Below are 21,844 nucleotides of genomic sequence, written 5' to 3'. Positions count from 1 at the left end.
AATTATCATGATGTAAAATGCAGGGATCAGCCGAGCAGCATTTTGGTAAACAAACCAGCGTCACTGGGTGGCAACGGCAGTGGAACCCTATGGAGCGTGTGCTTTGGGAGGCTTGAGTGTCTGACTATAGCCGGCTGACTGTTTACATTTAAAGAAATGTGACTTTAACACGACATGCATATATTACACATCAAACTCTTGAGCTACTTCTGCCCTAATTCAGAATGTCAAAATATAAGCGATGTGATGTATAGTTTTTGAGATATTAACATTTGTTTGGCACAACTCATACTGTACTAATAACTGCCGCGGGGGTTCCGCATTTCTGGGTGGCAAGTGACGTCACACTGATTCCTCCTATAGACTGTATAAAATATGGACGTAGCCACTGTGACGTCACTCATTGGTTTGTGGACTCCCACAAGCATTTTGGCAGCTGCCATCTTGGGTGTTGCACGGCTTGTGTGAGAACAGGGGTTTCCCGCCGGGTGGGAATTTAGTCATTTTAGGGGCGTGGCCATCTGGCCTTCGACGTCGCAATATCTTTTAGGGCACAAGGCCACATGCCAGGGCACAAAGGCAATTGCTCTATTGACATCGTGAATTCGAGTGATTTTTCTGAAATGTGTTATAATGTAGTAGCAGCAGGCTGGTAGCAGGGCACTGCCAAGGTGGCCTTAGGGATCTCAGGGCATCACGCGGTCAGAGGGAGGGGCAACGGAGGCCACCATGGCCTCCTGGCCTCCATGTCCCACCCTGGTTTCCGGCAGAGCTGCAACGCCACCAGCTATTGGTCCGTGATCGGATCGACGCTGCAAATATTGGCTTGTTTAGATACCACCCTGTTTCGTGGTGAATGACTCATTGATTTATTCTTTGACTGAGGCTGGGTCCATTTGTGGAAAGGGCACAATGACGACGATGCAAAATTCCACATCACGGTGTCCACTGCGTCAGTGTGCGTCCGCGTCAGGCCTTCTGTGTCAGCTCACCACTTGGCTAACGCCAAGACGCCAACAGGGCTGTCACATGGTAGACTTATTTGCCCTCCGATTATGCACAGGTCATTGTTTTGGTGCTCGGGTCGTAGCCCGGCGGTTTGTTTACTCCCCCTGTGAGACTCTGAATGCACACGCTGTTCCCTCACACAACAACACAAGGCTGTGAGTCCAGGGACAACAGACAAAGAGCACCAGTATGTGACCAGACTGCAGAGAGGCCGTCGCTGAATAAAGTGGTTGCTGTTGCCGGAGTCATTCTCCAACAACTTGCCATATACTCTCCAAGAAGATAAATCCAGATGATTAGCACGCATCCTTCTCCAGGGTCCTCCCAGGGCAACGGAGGACACGTCAAATCATTCCCATCCCATTTCGTAACGCTTACCGCTGGACAAGTGTTCAAATGAATCAGCTGGGTATATAAAGCCTTTGAGTGAATCATTACCGCTGCCTTTTCCATGGGAACTCTATAGCCACTGTGTGGTCGCTTTTGAGAGGAACAGTAGGAGCTTCATTGTGTCTTGGTCCTTACTCTAAGCAAAGGTTTGTCAGGGTGGAGCTACAGGCTTTGCGGATTCAACATCGCTTTACTTCACTCTTGAGGTCATTTCGAGGATATGGGCGAACAAAATAAAGTATCATCCCGACCCATTTTCCACCGAGATGCGGGCTGGGATCCGTTCCCTAACTGGACACAGTCGAACCGCGTGTTCGAGCAGGATCTCGGCCTCCCTCCTTTCCTGGAGCCCAGTGATCGCAGTTGGATAGACTGGGCTAAGAGGAGGCTGGCGTCGTTCTCCTGGCCAGGTTATACACGTTCTCCTCTTCTCGCTCCATTCAACGCTCACCGCCCTGCAGCATCGAGCCAGCCGTCTGCTGGAGTATCAGAGATCAGAACTGGGCAGGACAGCTGGAAGATTAACTTGGATGTCAATCACTTCTCTCCGGAGGAGATCACGATTACAACCAAGGAGGGCTACTTGCAAATATCAGGTACTGTACATGTTTTTCTTACCTTCGGACAGAAGGTAGATATACTATGTGATCAATGTTATGACGAAAAAGTGAGATTCACTGATTTTTTTTATTATATTTTTTTTTACTAAAATGATTTAAATTAAGCAAAACAAACACTGCACTTCGACATATCATGATATATTACATGAGCCTGCCTCAAGTTCATGAATTTGTCTCATTTACTTTACATACTTTACTGTGATTGTCCCTGCTTCTCATTTAAAGGAAATCATGAAGAAAGGCAGGATGAGCATGGATCGGTTTCCAGGTGCTTCACACGGAAATACAAGTAAGTTATCGGAGTACAGTTGAGGTATTTTGAAAAATTAGATTCGTATAATTTTAGAACTCTATGGGATTTAACATCATCATGGCTGTATATTTCACTTCAAAGGACATTTTTGAGTGCAGGAAACAGACATGAGTGTGTTTAGTTGTATACGATGAATGGGAGTTGATTTGGCTGTTACTGACACCCTTTCACGTTTGTTTATTTCAGGTTGCCACAAGGAGCGGATTTGCAACATATCAGTTCTTCACTGTCTGACAATGGACTTCTGTCCGTAGAGGCCCTCGTCCCTGGGACCGTCACCAGTGACTCCGCCAATGAGATCGTCATCCCCATTCAGATCAGGCAAAAGCAGGACGGTGAAAAGTTGTGACCAGAACTTGCGATCCATCACAGACCACAATCAGATGCAGTTGTGGTCCAAGTTGTGTGCAACACAGCACTTGTCGTATTTGCATGAACAAAGCTATAGTTCACTACAGCTTACTAAGTGTCATCTGCTGTAACAACAAGCTTGTCTCCCTATCATGTGATTGACTGTTTGATGGTGCAATGCACCATCATCACATCGCCATTTCACTCAGAGAACTGATCGTGAGAATGTTTGTAACATCACCATTAGCTTGTCACGAAATAACTCTTTGTTTTAATCTTCTACAGTATAGTGATGCCAGCAGTGTCTATCTCTCTGTCCTTCACTATCGACTTCAAACTTGAGGAGTGCGCTTAGGGGGACCTGACCGAGTCCAGTGTGAGAATTTCTTTTTAAGAAATGCGCCCACAGGGGGCGCTACAGCCACATTTAACATTTTCATTGTGACATCATCAGTGATGTCAAGGGGGATGGGAACAGGCACTGCACTACAGGTACTACACCAATTTAAATGTTAATTATGCCGAATCTTAGTTAAAATTGACCAAATTGGTGGGTGGGCGGTGTCTGTCTATCAGTAGTCCCGCTGGCCAGCCTCCCCTCCCTACCATGAGAGGAGTCTGGCGCCGCAGGTCTCCATAACTGGGATAAACCCTCCCCTGGCTCTACTCTGCTCTCCCATTGGAGCGACTGTTTCAGTCGCTGCCGGATGTCCGCTCCCGGCTTATTACAAGCTCTGTCACCATGTCAATCATCCCTATGTGTCGCTGTAAATAGTGCCCTGCCGCCTCAGTGAAAACAACAACGCTAACTAGCTAGCAAGCTAACCTACATGCTAGCTTCGTTGCTACACGCTGAAAACGGCAAGTTGGATTGTTGGAAACTATTGTCCAAGGGCACTGCCGCTAAGCGCCGCCCATCGCAATCCCACTATGGAGACCTGCGGCGCCAGACTCCTCTCACAGGGAGGGGGAGGCTGGCCAGCGAGACTAGTCTATCAGTCACAGATGTGTCACAAAAGTGACGGAGGCAATGTCACTCGTCTCGAGCAGTTATGATCAGTGAGTAATCAATCATTATGTAATCAGTGAGGTCACTCGAGCAATTGCGATGTCATTAGCAATGTCAGGCGAGCATAGAAAATTTAAATAGTATTAAACATATTTTCATTATGAAATGATAATCACAGTCATAAGCAGTGTTGGGGGTAACTCATTACTAAAGTAACATTACATGTAATATATTACTTTTAGCAGTAACTCAGTAATATAACTTATTGCTTATAGGATTTCAGTAATATTATACCTTTACTTTGTCAAGTAAATCAAGTTACAAATTGAGTTACACTTTATTAAATCAAAGCACATATTAAAACAGATACAATCATTTCCTAATCAAACTGTGTTTTTATGCAACCACAAATAATAATGCAATAACAAAGGAAAATAATACAATTTCGAATTTTGGATTGTTTACACGGACTTCAAGGCGGTTGAAATTATGTTTCAGGATGGTTTCGGGGCGGCAATGTCATTCTGCTGCTGCTGTTGTTTTGGTCAAAAGTAATTCAAAAGTAGTGTAATAAGTAACGAGTTACTCTACTCACAGAAAGTAATATTGTAAAGTAACGTATTACTTTCCAATGAAAGTAACTAGTCACATGTAGTATATTACATTTTGAAAGTAACTTGCCCAACACTGGTCATAAGTCAATGAGCACATCTTGTGGTCAGCCATACACAGTGTGATGCAAAAATAACTTGTATCCAGTCATCATAGCTGTGTAATGTAAACTAGTGGCATGAGAAGTGTTCCTGTTGGCATGGAGCACGGAGCACTGGAATCTGCCAAGTATAATGTGTGATTAGCATCAGGGCCTCACACTCCCTGCTGGAAACTCTCCAGAGCATTTCTAAACAGCTATTAAAACTGTTCCAATTACTTATCCCTAGTGGGAACGAGCATGTTAAGTGCAATATGCCTCGATGTTACTTGTCATGCAGTTGTTATCACTATCCTATTGGCTCATTCCTGATCCGACAAAATGTCTTGACATGAATTTGAAATGTAAATAGGGCGTTAATTGCATAATTAATTATAACAGGAAATGCTTAACTGGCAGTAGATTCCCTGCCTACCAACAGCAGCAAAAAGCAGTTTATCTCGGGAAGCGTTCATCCAATCGACTTCAAACTTAGGGAGTGTGCTGTTGGGAACTCGATGCATTGCAGTGCCGAATTTCATGCAATTTGGACACGCGCATAGTCATAGCACCACCTACTGGCAACACAAAAAGCAGTTTATCTCGAGAACCGTCCGTCCGATTGACTTGGGGAGTGAGCTGCTCGGACCCCGATGGCGTGAAATGCCGCATTTCATGCAATTTGGACACACGCATAGTCATAGTGCCACCTACTGGCAACACAAAAAAAAAAAAGTATCTCGAGAACGGTTAGTCCGATCGACTTCAAACTTGGCGGGTGGGAACCCGAGAAATTGCAGTGTTGAATTTCGTGTAATTCGACCAATAAGATCACGGGTTCACATATCTCCTGGATTGTCCATCCAATCAACTTCGAACTGGGGAGCGGGCTGAAATTCTCATTAGGGAGCACCTATAAACATCCTTCCACTGACGTGCTGTGTGTGTTTTTCCCAACTTCAACCCACAATCCTCAACCTCAGCATAAAATATAAGATAAAAGAGGAAAATGTGTGTATTTAATATTCTGATGTTTGTTCTAAATTATATCATTCTGTTCTATGGTTGATTGTTGATCAGTTAGATGCAATTAGTCTCATTCTCTGTCCTTTGAGATATGCATGTAATAAAGGGCTATATATACATCAAGAAAATTGAACTCGATTATCATTATTTTAATTTATTATTATTTATTTTAGTGTCAGCTTATTTGTGCATGACACATTGGTTAGTTTGGCACATTTGCTACACCCTTTTAGCACTCTGTTCTTTTTAATCCAAACTATTTCAGATCCCCCCTTTTCTCTCATTTACGTCATATAATTTACAAAATGCAGTAGTAAAAAAAACTATAGGGCTTGCTCAGTCTGGTAGGACAGTGTGCCCTCCCACTACGCACACGCACGCACGCACACACACACACACACACACACACACACACACACACAGTTGGAGGGCATTACTGAAAACCTGCTGAGTGGATGGAGAGTATTGGGTTACAGTGCTTACTCACTCCACCTTCACCAGAAATCCTCCTCTGCTGTGACAGCATGGGGTGCTTGTCAGCACTTTGTACTTGCTCGGCCTGAACACCGATAAAAGTGTAACTTAAAATTATACAGTATGCTTCAAACTACTCACGAGGCTACTCACAATTTTGGTCATCAGAAATGCGCAACCTTTTATGTAGCCTACATAAGGTGAACACAATTCCCTCCATCCATGTATGCCTCTACTAAGAGGTTTGATTATTGGACTGATTAATTCATAGATAGCCCAAGACAAGCCATGGTGTAGGCCTACTGGAATTAAATTGCGGGCAACATGTCTGCCTGACAGATTGCTTAACCTTTTGTTCCAGTTCAGGTGCAATTAGCAATTAGCTTAGAGCAGAGGTTCTCAAATGTTTTTCAGCCGAGGACCCCTTACTTACAAGATAGAAAATATGCCAGGGGACCCCCTCATTCTGATTTGTGATTTTCGGCTAAGCTTAATTGTTTCTACGGTAACGTGCTTGACTTTTAAATTGATAGGTTTGTTAGATTAGAATGTAATCCATGAACCATTTTAGATTTAAAGCATACAATATTTTTGTTGAACTATAAAGAAAAAAAAAAGTTTTTATTTTTTTTCCTGAAAACTTTCCGCGGACCCCCTGGCAAAGTGCCACGGACCCCTGGGGGTCCCCGGACCCCCATTTGAGAACCACTGGCTTAGAGGGTTTGTCTGGCTATTATGGTTTAACTGCCTATACTACTGTGTGCATGTACTGTATTGTTTGCAGTCACTTATATACAGTACTGTAGTGTAGGCTATAAGGTGAGTGCCTCACTTTTTGAACCACATACCTTATTTCATGCATTAAACCGAAATCCCCATATTAAAATCCCATTCACTTTTCCTCCTACCAACCGGAAGTGCTACTTCTGGACTCATTCCTGCGGTAATCTATATCGATCGTCTGTCCCAGAGTCATATTAGTCGTCTCGTCAGACTGATAAGACTCTGGGTTCCCAGATTGGTCAGCAAACAATCCAACAAAAATAATTGATTGAGGTAAGCCAACCTACAGTATCAGCATATAGTTCCTGTTGGTGATGAAATGTAATTCTGCCTTCAGAGAATTCATGGAGGTTTAGGTCGGTAGACCACCAAACAAACACACCTTGAAATTAAAGCAGGAAAATGGCTTAACAGCAAGGACATTCAATTGTAAAAGGAGATACTGTTTCTCTCTTTTCACATAGAATTTACTTTTGATTAAAAAAAAACATTAACATAATTTTGTTAAAATAAGTGGAAGTTTTTCAGGAATTGGTAGTAGATATACGGCAACAGATTGTGATTTGACTGCGACGCAAGTGTTTTACGACCAACAGTATATGAAAGCACAAATTCACCAGCATGTCCCCAGTACATGTCAAACTTTCATTCATAAATAGTGCAGGCCAGGCAAAGTGGTATTCTAGCGCCCTGCCGTTTGAAACCGCAGAAATATGAGCTAATAACACCATTAGAATAAGAATATACACTTGCATCATCTTATCTTGGCAAGAAGATAAATTCAAGTGCCAAAATAGGGTAATAAAGTAGCCGTGATTATGGGCCATTGCTGAGATGCTGAGAGACATTTAAAACCTGTGACGGTGCCAATCTCCCCCCTAGATAGCTTGATATAAATTACAGTGTTAATGAAGATCACTGGCCGTGTTAAAGCATTCCGGACATGAGGGTTATTCAAAACAAATTGTAAATGTGTTACACGCGCACAGCTTGTAAAGGCTTCCTTTGGTATACAGCCAAAGCAGGCAACTAAAAATAGAGTCTCGCCTGCTGGCTCTATGTCAAGTCTCACTTTCACATGGTGGTAGCTTTTTACAGGACACGTGTTGACACATCATGATATCTGTTACACTTTAGTTTCCAGTGTTGACTTACTGTAATACACACACACACAAACTAACGAATCACGGATTAATTTATTATAAATAAATATGCCATAGGATATTATTATGTGGTATTCAGTTGGGTAATGTTGTATATCATTCTGTCATAGCTTCATCTATTGTTATGAATTTGCAACTGAAAGGCTTTTAATTTATTGACAGAGCGCACCTGTCCGCTGGTGATTGATGGTTCAATCGCATGATTCAATTCAAAATTCACACGATTCAATCACGCTGATCTGGATCTGAATGGAACAAGAACATGCATGTTGTCAGCCAATCGGTCTGCAGAGTATTTTTCCGATAGAAATATAACCACTAAGATTGATTGTGATGATATCTGAAGTATTGTCACCAATGCACTGATGATGAAGTCTGATTATGGAGTAAATGCACTTCTTGTTTGTCACATTCTGGATGTAATGTGTTGCAGAAAGACAGCACTGGACAGTTTTATTTATTTATTTATTGTATATTTGCTTTTAATATTTGTTTTTAAGAACATCTAGGCACAAACATTGCAAATTAGCTTAGGCTATAAATGTTATGATACATGACATCAAACCACTTCTTGTTTAAATGTTCTATAGTGTATACTGTATGTATCTGTCCCTATTCAAATAAACATTAAATTAAATTAATGCTGAAGTATTTCGCCTTTGCTCATGAAAGGCTTTTCTGTCATTGCCTTGTGGTTACTTGTAATAGGCTTATAAGCTATTTAGTTGAATATTCTTAATATAAAAGAAAATATAAATATATATATATCGGATGTGCTGTGTACGATATACTTTACGATATAAAGTAACTCTGAAGGGATGAAAAACAACTATTTTCTTAGCACCCCACATAAAAATAATGGGGTCAAGCTCCCCAAAAGCACCGGGAGAGAAAAACTCACACCGTGCCTGCACGTACAGTATATTATATATTATATACTCTACATGCACAGTGTTTACTGATCTCCAAGTGCAATGCTTTATGTAGAAGGAGAAAGCATACTGTAGGCTACATGAGCAACGGCATGGAAGAAATATATACCATCTGTGTGTAAACACACACCTCAGAGTCATCTTTGCTGAAAATGCAACAGTAGTTTTGCTTTCATCAGATCTACAGAACTGAATGGACAGAATGATCCAAAGGCCAGGAAATATGTCCTTCACTCATACACTCATACTCGTATGAGAATTTAAAATAAAGTTACTTCCAAACAGATTCACGTAACGCCACAAAACCTTGCGGAAAGGTTGGCGGAGGTATATGCACTACACTGAGTGCCCTCTAGTATTCAATATGAAATCTTCATCATGTATATATGTTATTGCGACCGATCTTTTAAAGTTACAGTCGATAGTTAAAGTTGATACAGTGGGCACCATTCTGTCTGAACAGCTCCCTATCTAGTTTCAGTCACCACCTACACTACTCCAATCAATCACTTTTGACTTTCTCTCAACTTAGGAAAAAAGGCAGAATTCCCATCTTTCATTCTTAAAAAGAAATATCCTGCTAAGCATTTTGAGAAATATGCTACATTGCATCATAGGAACAAAGTTGACATTCAAAGTGTATAGATAGCACTCTCAAGCAAAAAAGAAATTAATTTGAGGCTTTGTCTGTATATTAAAGTTAATTCTTACCGAGTATAATCAGTAATGTTAAATTATGTTATCCTTTATCCTAATCCTAATTATTGAAGAGTATCACTATGCAAATTCTTTGTGAAATTCAATTCATATTTGTCCCTTACTAACAATTTCAATTAGCATAAATGCCTAATTATGATCATTTGTGTTAGTGTGGTTTCAATAAAACTTCTTATTCACTGAAGGGCCTAAAATAATATTATTCTTTTGCAAAGTTATCCCAAATTCTGCAGATGGCAGTATTCAGTATTTGACAGCGGAAACATGAGAAGATGGATGGGTTTCTGCGACATGCCTTGGATGCCTCGTGTCTTCGCCACATTTGGTGTGTTACCCATTTAAGTTCTGCATTGCTGGCAAAACAAATCGGATAAAAGCAGTCCCACAGCGGCCTGTGTGTGTGTGTGGTAGCAGACCTGTGACCAGCCTGTGGTGAGAGTCTCTAACTATGCTTTATACAATCATGTGATGTACAGTATGGCACTTTTGTGAAATGAGCTTACAGTATAACATGTAGGAATAGAAAATGATTATTAAACAATGAATCAATGCATTTTTTTAAATATAAATATGACATGTTTTCAACAGGATTGTGGAATATACTTCATTTTTGACTGGGAGAAAGGGTCAGGTGAGAACAAATATTATTATTATAATTATTCATATAATAATTATTATTATTATCGTCATCATCATCATCATCATTATTGTTGTAAATATATACTGTGTACAATATTGTTATTGTAATGCTGTTTCATCCATTTTGGACAAAATTCAGTGATAGGATACTTTTTAAAGTCACTTACCAGCCCAGCCTAAAAGGGACTACAATTGAGCTAATCTACTATGTTGAATACCAACTGGGATGATGCATGAACATGATATATAGTGGTGGATATATTCACTTGTTTAGATTAACTCTATTAGGTGATGAGGTGATGGTCGACCACATGAACTTGGCACATGGGTCTGATTATACTTTATTTGGAATTACCACACAGAAGTAAGCCGTCACCATGAGTACGGACGCGGAGATGGCGGTTTATGGCAAGGCCGCCATTTACCTCCGTAAGCCAGAGAGGGAGAGGATTGAGGCTCAAAGCGCACCTTTTGATGCCAAAACTGCTGCCTATGTGGCTGATAAGGTGGAGCTGTACCTTAAATGTACAATCCTGTCGAAAGAGGGTGGCAAAGCCACCGTCAAAGTCCATGACACCCAAGAGGTAGGCTAAAGTTTCATGAAACTCACAGCAATGTACCTTACTGTTGGAATTTAACCACAAACTGAAAGTGTGTTTCAATATTTCAGGAGATCACAGTTAAGGAGGAGGATGTCCACCCTATGAACCCTCCCAAGTATGACAAAATTGAGGACATGGCCATGATGACCCATCTCAATGAAGCCTCTGTGCTGTATAACCTCAAAGAGCGTTATGCAGCATGGATGATCTACGTAAGATACTGTGCCTATGGAGTAAATATTGTATATGGAATGAAAACATACTGTACTGTAAGTAACCACATCTCTCTCCTCCCCTTCAGACCTACTCTGGGCTGTTCTGTGCCACTGTGAACCCCTACAAGTGGCTCCCAGTGTACGATTCTGAGGTTGTAAGTGCTTACAGAGGCAAAAAGCGTATGGAGGCTCCACCCCACATCTTCTCTGTCTCTGACAATGCCTTCCAATTCATGCTGATCGGTATGTCTTTTGAGATATAAATTGTCAATACACAGGGTTCATGTTACATAGATGATAAATAATGAAATAATAAAATAAACACTGTAATCTTTTTTTCCTTATACAGATAGGGAGAACCAGTCTGTCTTGATCACGTAAGTTTTCCATGTGATAATCTTTTTTCTTTTTTTAACCATCAATAAAATACCATTATTTGACTGAATTTCTTCAAATCTATCTATACCCAGTGGAGAATCTGGTGCTGGAAAGACTGTGAACACAAAGCGTGTCATCCAGTACTTTGCAACAATCTCAGTGGGGGGGGGAGAAAAGGCCTCCCAAGGATCAGGAAAGATACAGGTATACTATTAAGATAGATTTCTCAGAACATGGAAAGTATTTGTGCGAAAAAATTGATAAAATTGCAGATATCAATGTTAAAATCTAAAACCTGAACTATAGGGCTCACTGGAGGATCAGATTATTGCAGCCAATCCCTTGCTGGAATCCTATGGTAATGCCAAGACTGTGAGGAACGACAACTCCTCTCGCTTTGTAAGTATGGAAGCAGTTCTGTCTGCAACCTCTGTCTGTGTGTGTTGGGGGGGGGGGGGGAGTATGATTATATATTGCCAGGGTAGAGCTACATTAAATACTATGCTCCTTCAAACAGGGTAAATTCATCAGAATCCATTTCGGCACAACTGGTAAACTGTCTAGTGCTGATATTGAGACATGTAAGTAAAACGTTTCTATGGTGACTGGAAATGGCTGCCACAGTCAGTGGACCAGATTTTGACTTATGAACAACCCTTACAGATCTGCTGGAGAAGTCCAGAGTGACATTCCAGCTTCCTGATGAGAGAGGCTACCACATCTTCTTCCAGATGATGACCAACCACAAGCCTGATGTTCTTGGTAAGATGAGTAACTGATCGTGCTAACCCTAACGCAAACTGTTTACATAATCCATAATCACTCATTCCTTTCTACCTTTGTAAATCTCCAGAAATGTCGCTCCTCACCAACAACCCCTATGACTTCCCCATGTGCAGTCAGGGTCACATCACTGTGGCCAGCATCGATGACAATGTAGAGTTGGATGCCACTGATGTGAGTGATGTTCAGTTCCGACACATTTTCTCATGCTTTGTGCATTAAATCATCATCACCATCACGGTTTCTTATTAATTTTCTGAAGTGATTTTGACTCACCATTGACACATCATTTGAATACAGGAGGCTATTGAGATTCTGGGCTTCAATGGTGAGGAGAGGGTGGCCATCTACAAGTTTACTGGTGCTGTGCTCCACCATGGTAACATGAAGTTCAAGCAGAAGCAGCGTGAAGAGCAGGCTGAGCCAGACGGCACAGATGGTGAGTTTAAACTTCACCCCAAAGTGGATAAGTCTGAACAGCTTTGAAATTAAATTTTCATTACAGCAGTTAAGTTTGTATTTTCTGTTATATTGGCTTTGACAGTCATTGTCACATATCTATAATGTATTTCATGTGGATCTTTCAGAGGCTGACAAGGTTGGCTACCTGCTGGGTCTGAACTCAGCTGAGATGCTGAAGGGTCTGTGCTACCCCAGAGTGAAGGTCGGAAATGAGTTTGTCACCAAGGGACAGACTGTACCTCAGGTGAGCAAGATGCATCATTGTCTTGTTTCTTTAGTTTACACAGCTTCTTTAAACAGAGAAGTTTAAGAGCCTTACAGCTTGAATAATTTAGGAGATAAATTGTGGGGGGGGGGGATCACATTGACAATTTAGGATTCCTCATTTGGCAGGTCATTAATACAAAGAAATTCAATTAAGTGGAAGCATTCTTATTTTTTACTGATTGCTTGTGAAGACATTATAGTTAGCTGTAAAACGCTGTCTACAATTAGAAAAAACCTAACTTTGGGTTACACTGCTAAATTATGTAATGTATCTACCCTTTTAGCAGTGGAAACTCAAACATAAATGTGTATATTCTGCCATACATTGTCACATGAGGAGGCTTGAAAATAATTCTTAAATGTTCTCAGGTTGGACTAAAATTGATTCATGCTAATGTCTACTTTCTTCAGGTCAATAACTCAGTGAGCGCTCTGGCTAAGTCCATCTATGAGAGGATGTTCTTGTGGATGGTCATCCGCATCAACCAGCAGCTGGACACCAAGCAAGCAAGGCAGTTCTACATTGGTGTGCTGGACATTGCTGGTTTTGAAATCTTTGATGTAAGTATCCATTCATGGTAATGGATAGACTGTTTAATTTAATAATCTTTCATAGTTTTATCATGTATTGCTGCGAGAGGTTAAGATAATCCTTTGTCCACTAACAGTACAACAGCATGGAGCAGCTGTGCATCAACTTCACCAATGAGAAACTGCAACAGTTCTTCAACCACACCATGTTTGTCCTGGAGCAAGAGGAGTACAAGAAGGAGGGCATCGTCTGGGCGTTCATTGACTTCGGCATGGACTTGGCTGCCTGCATTGAGCTTATTGAAAAGGTACACAATAATGTTGTGACTATGTAATTATTGTTTGAATGCTTCATTGCAACAATGGCTCTTCATGATGTATCTCTTTGCACCTTTCATACAGCCGTTGGGCATCTTCGCCATCCTTGAAGAGGAGTGCATGTTCCCCAAGGCTTCAGATACGACCTTCAAGAACAAATTGTATGACCAGCATCTTGGCAAAAACAAAGCATTTGAGAAACCAAAGCCCGCCAAAAACAAGGCTGAGGCCCACTTCTCCCTGGTGCACTACGCTGGAACTGTGGACTACAATGTTACTGGCTGGCTGGACAAGAACAAGGATCCCCTGAACGAGTCTGTTATGGGGCTTTACCAGAAGTCATCAGTTAAACTGCTGCCTGTCCTGTATCCACCTGTTGTTGAAGGTACAATATTACTTTATAACTGTTTATGATTATGGAAATCTTCAATTTGTAACTATGGGCTCATTCATAAAACGTACAGTACGAGCAGCTTTAATGTGACATTGGTGGCAGATACTGTCACGGTAGGGTGTTTTCATACTGTGAAATACCGTTTTCCCCATACCTCCACCACTTTTGATCATTTACATATCATGATTGATAAAAGCACTGTCCCACAAAAAAATACCACCTGATAGTCAGACAGTATATTCTAATATGCTGTATATATATATACAATATAATATATTGTAATTGTTATTCATTAAAAAAGTCATTATCATTTGAAACAAGGAAATGTTTAGCTTATATTTCAGTTGATCATCAGAATTTGAATCAGCTTTATTGGCCAAGTATGTACACATACAAGGAAATTGGCTCCGGTTCGCTTAACTCTCAATGTACTCTCACACAAAAGAAAAGAAAAAAACAAGAATCACAAAGGATAATCAAAGATTAGCATTAACTACTATATACATGTACAATGCAATAATAATAATAATAATAATAAGTGTATGAAAGAGCATCTATGTTGAAAGTGTGTGTATGAAGGGGATTATGTACAGTACATAAGGATATATATAGTTATAGGCAGTTATTGATATAGGCAGCATTAATACAGTTATTTACACGTATAAATAAGCTACATGTATAAACAATCAGGTCAGGTCAGGTCTTCCTCACAAAAGAGAAGACGACCATACACACATCCAACACTGCTGTCACTTCTGCACACCCTGTTGTTGGTGTCACTGTACCTTAAAAATATTTTCTTCCCTGCAATATAGATTTTTTTCACCATGAGTTGATCTAAAGTTTAAATTTCCTCTCTGCCTTAAAATGATCAATTGAAAAACAGAGGCTGGTGGCGCCAAGAAGGGAGGCAAGAAGAAGGGTGGTTCCATGCAGACTGTGTCTTCAGCGTTCAGGGTAAGAAGGTTTAAGAACATCATCAAGTTTCAGTTTGGAGTTATACTCAAATGTATTGAACTTCACAAAGAACATTTGGTTTCATCTTGTATCCATAGGAGAACTTGGGCAAGCTGATGACAAACTTGCACCGCACCCATCCCCACTTTGTGCGTTGTCTCATTCCCAATGAGCATAAGACTCCAGGTACACTGTCAGCTGACATGATCTTTCTAGTGTCTGATCTTAATAGTCATTTAGTGAATCATTCTGATTGGGATTAAGTACTTTCTCAAAATTAACAGAACTTTTCTTTCATTTTCGTTTTTACAGGTATGATGGAGAATTTCCTGGTCATCCACCAGCTGAGGTGTAATGGTGTACTGGAGGGTATCAGAATCTGCAGAAAGGGCTTCCCCAGCAGAATCCCCTATGCTGATTTCAAGCAGAGGTATTGTTGAATGTTTGATAAGGGATTTCTGATGCAAGATAAGAGGAGAAAGTGCTCACTATGAACACATTGTCTCTTTCAAAAAGGTACAAAGTACTGAATGCCAGTGCGTGCCCTGAAGGAACATTCGTTGACAACAAGAAAGCCTCAGAGAAGCTGCTTGGATCAATTGATGTGCCTCATGACGAGTATAAATTTGGACACACCAAGGTGAGTATTCAGGAAGACAAAATAAAAAAGTAGTGTAGTGACCTTTATAATTTAGTTCCAAATCAATCAACGATAATGGCATGTTTTTTTTTTATTGTATTCAGGTCTTCTTCAAAGCTGGTCTGCTGGGTGTCCTTGAGGAGATGAGAGATGAGAAGCTTGCTTCTCTGGTCACCATGACTCAGGCTCTCTGCCGTGCTTACCTCATGAGGGCGGAGTTTGTGAAGATGACGGCAACCAGGCATGTTGAAAACAGCGATTCCAAATAAGTATTTCTGTCATATACTATCCACTCCAAAAGTGAAGTTATCCATGACAGCAACTTTTTTCCCCTCATAGGGATGCCGTTTACACCATCCAGTACAATGTCCGCTCATTCATGAATGTCAAACACTGGCCATGGATGAAGGTCTACTACAAGATCAAACCTCTTCTGCAGAGTGCTGAAACTGAGAAGGAGCTGGCCGCGATGAAGGAGAACTATGAGAAGATGAAAACAGACCTGGCTGCGGCCCTGTCTAAGAAGAAGGAACTAGAGGAGAAGATGGTGTCTCTTCTGCAGGAGAGGAATGATCTGCAGAATGCGATGGCATCTGTGAGTAGACTTCACTAGCCAGCCGTCTTTTTGTTGTCTTTTCTGATTTCCCCCCCATGTTCTACCCAATTGTACTTCGCTAATTTCCCCCCTGCTTTCCCGGTCGCTGCTCCACCACCTCTGCCGATCTGGGGAGAGCCGTAGACTAGCACCATGCTTCCTCCGATACATGTGCAGTTGCCAGCTGCTTCTTTTCACCTGACAGTTAGTATGGAGGCATCTCCACCGCTTCTGGACCTGGGGGTGTAAACCAAGGAGACGGAAACAGTTTACCGGAAACATGTGCGCCAAAAACATCATAATCCTCGATTAATTTTCGGATGCAAAGTTTCTGTATTGGCTTAAAAGATGTGATATTGTAAATCAGCTAAGTTTCTACAAGAAATTCTTCGTAAACTTTGTTTGGTACTGTACGTCCATCTTTTGTTTTGTTGTTTTTTATCCTGTTTCCGATGCCGAGAGGTGTAATTCAAGGATAATGGAAACCAGGCTTTTCTCCTCGGGAAGAGCCAGGTGACATGAGGTTACCTGACAGTGGGGAGCTTCACTGGCTGGACGTAGCACGTGGGAGGATCACGCTATTCCCACCAGTTCCTTTCCGCATGGAACAGGTGCCCGACCGACCAGAGGAGGCGCTAGTGCAGTGACCAGGGCACATACCCTCAATCCAGTTTCCCACTCACAGACACAGCCAATCATGCATTTATGGAGGCCCGAGCAAGCCGGAGGTAACACCGGGGCGCGAACCTGCGACCCTCATGTTGGTAGGCAGGGAATCTACCACTGCTCAGAAGAGCCCTAATTTTATTTTAAGAATTACTAATATAAAGAGGGTAGGATTAATCTTATATTTTACATTTTGTCCAGAATATGTTAACATGTTACTTCCTTTTTGTTTCATTATGAACTAGGAAGGAGAGAATCTGAATGATGCTGAGGAGAGATGTGAGGGACTTATCAAGAGTAAGATCCAGCTGGAAGCCAAACTCAAAGAGACAACTGAGAGACTGGAGGATGAGGAGGAAATGAATGCTGAGCTGACTGCCAAAAAGAGGAAACTCGAGGATGAATGCTCTGAGCTCAAGAAGGACATTGATGACCTGGAGCTTACCTTGGCCAAAGTGGAGAAGGAGAAACATGCCACTGAGAACAAGGTTCATGAGTCTCCATGCCAGCTAATAAAACAAATAATGTCAGAAGAATCACCCATTTTAAACTAAATATTTCTTACAAATTTAGGTGAAGAACCTGACAGAGGAGATGGCCTCTCAGGATGAGAGCCTTGCTAAGCTGACCAAGGAGAAGAAAGCCCTCCAAGAGGCACATCAGCAGACTCTTGATGACCTGCAGGCAGAGGAAGACAAAGTCAACACTCTGACCAAGGCCAAGACCAAGCTTGAGCAGCAAGTGGACGATGTGAGTTTATGAAGTCACTATGGCAAATAAGATAGGTTAGCTCTTGAACTTGATAATTACAAACCTGTCTTAATGTGCAGCTTGAAGGTTCCCTGGAGCAAGAGAAGAAGCTCCGCATGGACCTTGAGAGAACCAAGAGGAAGCTTGAGGGGGATCTGAAACTGGCCCAGGAAAGCATCATGGACCTTGAGAATGATAAGCAGCAATCTGATGAGAAACTTAAGAAGTAAAATTGATTTTACTTTTCATTTCATTTATTCATGACAGACCCAATCACATGTGTTTGATGATCTGATAGTTTGGATGGATGGAATGTTTGTAACTATTCTCTATATCTACAATGCTCACAGGAAAGACTTTGAAACCAGCCAGCTCCTCAGTAAGATTGAGGATGAACAGTCCATGGGTGCTCAGCTTCAGAAGAAAATCAAGGAGCTTCAGGTGACACATTTACTATGTAATCTTTTTGTATTTTTTATTTTCTTTTGTGGCTTTTAATTAAAGTGCAAATTCTCATGTTTACATTCAATAGGCCCGAATTGAGGAACTGGAGGAAGAAATTGAAGCTGAGCGTGCTGCTCGTGCCAAGGTTGAGAAGCAGAGAGCTGACCTCTCCAGAGAACTTGAAGAGATCAGTGAGAGACTTGAGGAGGCTGGTGGAGCCACTGCTGCTCAGATTGAGATGAACAAGAAGCGCGAGGCAGAGTTCCAGAAGCTGCGTCGTGACCTTGAGGAGTCCACCCTACAGCATGAAGCCACCGCTGCTGCTCTCCGCAAGAAGCAGGCTGACAGTGTTGCTGAGCTGGGAGAACAGATCGACAACCTCCAGCGTGTCAAGCAGAAGCTTGAGAAGGAGAAGAGTGAATACAAGATGGAGATCGATGACCTTTCCAGCAACATGGAAGCTGTTGCTAAAGCAAAGGTACATCATATCATATAATTAATAGCAACAGCTTCATTGATATATTTTTATTATAATATTTTTTAACATAAAAATTCCAAACTCATATCCAGAAAATAATGTAATGCTGAATACATTAAACAATATTTTTTTGTAATTGTTTTTAGGGAAACCTGGAGAAGATGTGCCGAACTCTTGAGGATCAACTCAGTGAAATCAAGACCAAGAGTGATGAAAATCTTCGTCAGAATAATGACTTAAGTGCACAGAAAGCACGTCTCCTGACAGAAAATGGTATGTATACTGTAGTTCACCATTCAAACAGGGTATTCTGCTGTGTGAATTTTTAGAGAAACGGAATATACTGTACAAAACTGATCAATCCAATATTCACACAAGGCGAGTTCGGACGTCAGATTGAAGAGAAAGAAGCTCTTGTATCCCAACTGACCCGAGGCAAGCAGGCCTTCACACAGCAGATTGAGGAGCTGAAGAGACAGATTGAGGAGGAGGTTAAGGTAAGAAACAATTGAGTGTCCATTGATAAACTCTTGTTTGGAATTTGGACATTTTTCACACTTGATCATCTTTAATTTAACAGGCCAAGAATGCCCTTGCCCATGGTGTGCAATCAGCCCGCCATGACTGTGATCTTCTGAGGGAGCAGTTTGAGGAAGAGCAGGAGGCGAAGGCTGAGCTGCAACGTGGAATGTCCAAGGCCAACAGTGAAGTGGCTCAGTGGAGGAGCAAGTATGAGACTGATGCCATCCAGCGCACTGAGGAGCTTGAGGAGGCCAAGTGAGTAAAATCCAAAACCACACGTCAATGCTTAGTTAACTCATTGAGTGCCAATGACGACTAAAGTCGTCAATTCAAATAGTAACGTAGAGTGCCAATGACGACTAAAGTCGTCAATTGCGTTTTTTGACGGTGGGACGTGGATCAAAGCCTAATGCATCTCCTGTAAAAGTATGGGGGATGTTGAAGGTGTATAAGCTATTTTACGGACCCATTAGGTGGCGACAGTGCTCTCCGGATTAGAGAAAGATGAGAAAAAAGAGTAGAAGAAGCCGTGTGGGGAAACGGAAATGCTGTAACGTTAGCTGTGAACAGCAGCCAATCTGCTCCCACAATTGAGCACCTCCGTCTCCGCTGCGATAGCCCCTCCACATGATTAGTTGCCAGAAAAGGACCACCCGACACCAGCGTCTTTCTGAAAAGCCAAATCATTCTCAGCTGGAAGCGCTGGGAGCCGGCGACAAAAACGGCGGAACGCTGTGAAAATAGAGCTGGGTGTAGCGCACTTTGAAACGTGCAGAGCAAACGTGCAGCAGAGAGCCACCAGAGACACTCCCATGGAGGAGTTTGCAGTTGAGGGGGGTGGGGCACGCAGGGCACCATACAACACCGACCCAGACAGCAGGCTCGATGGACAGATTGGCAAACAAGCTAGAATACCTGATGCCCACCAACTGTAAATCAAGACCAGCAAGTAGGTGTAGGGTCTGCGCACGCAGGGGCCAGCGCTGCTGGTTGCAGCTAAAAAATATTATTTTGCCATCAAAATTCATTTGTTTTCACTGTTTTATTGAAGGAAATTATTTTTGAGGTGTCACTACATCCGAAAATATTAGCTTCAGAGTCAGTGATGTGCTTGAAATGCTTCATTTCACAAAAGGCTCATTATCTTAGCTTCTAGTTTGAAACGTCTCTTTTTAGTGAAACCAACCTATCTTCTACTGCTGATAACTAAAGAACGGAAAATGATATCATAAACTTTTTTTTGCTGATGATACAAGAGAGTCTCATCGTTCTTTGGGCGTGTTCGGTGTTTACATAGTAATATCACACAATATTCTGTGGGTCTTGAGAAATCACTGAAAACGCTCTGAAAGGGCTGGCACTGGGAGCATCCGTTTTCCAAAAGTGGCTGGCACTCAATGAGTTAAGAATTGGGGCATAGTGCCATTGGTGGCCATGCTCGTAATATTATGATGTGTCGAAATATTTTGATGTTTTTGTTTTTGTTTTCGTTCTGAAATATTGGGGCAATGTTTTTATTTGGAATGGAATTCAACTACATCCATGAATCCCACTCCTCCAACATTTATCAACCTGAAACATCTAGGCTTCAATTACTTATTTTCATTGAGAGACACATTACAAATATTCAACAGGAAAAAGCTTGCCCAGCGTCTTCAGGAGGCTGAGGAGCAGATTGAGGCTGTGAATTCCAAGTGTGCCTCTCTGGAGAAGACCAAACAGAGGCTCCAGGGTGAGGTGGAGGACCTCATGATTGATGTGGAGAGGGCCAATGGGCTGGCTGCCAACCTTGACAAGAAGCAGAGGAACTTTGACAAGGTAGGATTGTTATTTATTCTTGAAGTATAATCAGCTGTTTTTGTATTGATGAATATGAAACTAAGTCAACTGTATGGGTTGCATCTTATTCAGGTCTTGGCAGAGTGGAAACAAAAGTTTGAGGAGGGTCAGGCAGAGCTTGAAGGAGCTCAGAAAGAGGCTCGTTCTCTCAGCACTGAGCTGTTCAAGATGAAGAACTCCTATGAGGAAGCTCTGGATCAGCTGGAGACCCTGAAGCGCGAGAACAAGAACCTGCAACGTGAGTTCTCCCAGATAATGTTTGAATTTCCTGTTAGGTTGGCTTGAAATTAAAACAGGCTGGATCAATATCTATCTATTCTGATTTAACAATATAATCTGTGAAGACTTAACAATAATAACACACACATACATCTTTCTGCAGAGGAGATCTCAGACCTGACTGAACAGATTGGAGAGACTGGAAAGAACATCCATGAGCTGGAGAAATCCAAGAAGCAGGTGGAGACAGAGAAGTCTGAAATCCAGACAGCACTTGAGGAAGCTGAGGTAACAGTTCATTTAATTTTCATTCAGTTTTAATTGCTAATTTGAGTACATGTATTCCTTTTCTACAAGAAATGTGAACAGCTTATCAAACAGGAGATTGTCCACTTTAACATTCAAAAGGGAGGAAGGGCTCTGCTTTGTTTTGTTGTTGTTATTATTATTATTGTTGTTGTTATTATATCATTAGGGAACTCTGGAACATGAAGAATCCAAGATTCTGCGTGTCCAGCTGGAGCTCAACCAGATTAAGGGTGAGGTTGACAGAAAGCTGGCAGAGAAAGATGAGGAGATGGAGCAGATCAAGAGGAACAGCCAGAGGGTGACTGACTCCATGCAGAGCACTCTTGACTCTGAGGTCAGGAGCAGGAATGATGCCTTGA

The 21,844-nt window shown here is 41.7% G+C and overlaps 2 pseudogenes across 2 annotated transcripts; both read left to right on the top strand.

Annotated features, from left to right (window-relative positions):
- Positions 1–1,618: 1,618 nt before the first annotated feature.
- LOC310795382 (heat shock protein beta-1 pseudogene) lies at positions 1,619–2,680 on the top strand (annotated as a pseudogene). The gene is made up of 3 exons: positions 1,619–1,994; positions 2,244–2,307; positions 2,518–2,680. The product of its transcript is annotated as a heat shock protein beta-1 pseudogene (transcript).
- A 7,813-nt stretch (positions 2,681–10,493) lies between these two features.
- Positions 10,494–21,844, top strand: LOC310795833 (myosin heavy chain, fast skeletal muscle-like; annotated as a pseudogene). The gene is made up of 32 exons: positions 10,494–10,700; positions 10,787–10,930; positions 11,020–11,176; positions 11,283–11,310; positions 11,404–11,515; positions 11,618–11,710; positions 11,829–11,892; positions 11,975–12,073; positions 12,165–12,268; positions 12,395–12,533; positions 12,682–12,800; positions 13,235–13,384; positions 13,492–13,662; positions 13,757–14,057; positions 14,953–15,023; positions 15,122–15,209; positions 15,336–15,453; positions 15,540–15,663; positions 15,768–15,884; positions 15,983–16,258; positions 17,170–17,412; positions 17,498–17,674; positions 17,755–17,900; positions 18,025–18,115; positions 18,207–18,596; positions 18,743–18,869; positions 18,975–19,093; positions 19,177–19,373; positions 20,753–20,936; positions 21,030–21,195; positions 21,340–21,464; positions 21,652–21,844. The product of its transcript is annotated as a myosin heavy chain, fast skeletal muscle-like (transcript).

Source organism: Poromitra crassiceps (assembly GCF_964638095.1).
Source record: "Poromitra crassiceps genome assembly, chromosome: 21".
Classification (NCBI taxonomy): domain Eukaryota; kingdom Metazoa; phylum Chordata; class Actinopteri; order Beryciformes; family Melamphaidae; genus Poromitra; species Poromitra crassiceps.
The sequence above is the reverse complement of the archived record's forward strand: the minus strand, read 5'-3'. Positions and strand labels throughout refer to the sequence as shown.